This window comes from Tupaia chinensis, unplaced genomic scaffold (assembly GCF_000334495.1).
Source record: "Tupaia chinensis unplaced genomic scaffold, TupChi_1.0 Scaffold149964_2, whole genome shotgun sequence".
NCBI classification, from domain to species: Eukaryota; Metazoa; Chordata; class Mammalia; order Scandentia; family Tupaiidae; genus Tupaia; species Tupaia belangeri.
The window spans coordinates 990,218-991,227 of record NW_006209806.1 but is presented as its reverse complement, the minus strand read 5'-3'; positions in this window follow the sequence as shown (position 1 = coordinate 991,227).

Genomic DNA, 1,010 nt, shown 5'->3' with positions numbered 1-1,010 from the left:
CGCCCCCCCCCTGCCCTGTGAACATGGGGGACAGCGAGCTGCGCCCCGGGCCCGCGCTCCAGACGGCGGGCAGCTCCAGGAACACTGGTCCAGCTTGCCCCCAGACGGGCTGAGACCCCGGGGGCAGGCGGCCTGGGCTTCTCACCAGGAGAGAGCCCGAGGGGCAGGGAAGGTGGGCCGGTGAAGGAGGGGCGGCAGAAGGGGCTGCGGGCCGGAGGGAGGCTCTGGGAGGAAGGGGGCCCAGGGACGCCGAGGGCCAGCCTCATCCAGACGGGCCGTGCTGCCGGGAAAGGGAGGACCAGGACTGGCTCCCCTCGGCGGGCTGGACAGGGGCGACCGCAGAGCCCACGGATCTCGGTTCAGGAGCGAGGCCGGACCTGCACAGGGGCTCCGGGGGCTCTGACCCTGCCCAGGAAACGGAGGCCGGAACACGCTAGGACCAGGGCCCCCTGCCCAGGGTCTCCCCTCCCAGGCTGGCCGGTGGGCCCAGATCGCTCTCGGCGAGTGGGGGCTGAGGAGCACCCCTGCCCCCGGGATGGGGAACCCGTGCCAAGAGCACGCCACACACGATGTGACAACCACGAATGTCCCAGCGGTGGCCCCCGTCCCTGGGGTTCCTCGGACCCCCTGCAGAGGCCGGTGCTCCCCAAGGGCCTGGCAGAGACGTAGGCAGCCCAAGAGCACCTGGACCCAGAAGTGACGGGACTCTTTGGGGGAAGTCGGGCCTCCACTTTCGGGAACCCTCCGGGGTTAGGCTGGGAAGAAGTCAAGAGACCAGAAGGTTCCAGAACACCACAGGCAGCTTCAGACAGGGAGGACAGGTGTAGAGACTTGGGGACTAGGTGCACGGTGCCGGGGAGGGGGACAGGGCCACGGCTGCGGGTGTGGACTGAGGTGCGGGGCGAGTATGCACCAAAGGAGGGCGGAGGGCGACACCAGCGGCCCCGGGCCGAGCGGCGTGGGAGGACGCCAGGCAGGCCCGGCTGCAGACCGGAGAAGCCAGGCCCAGC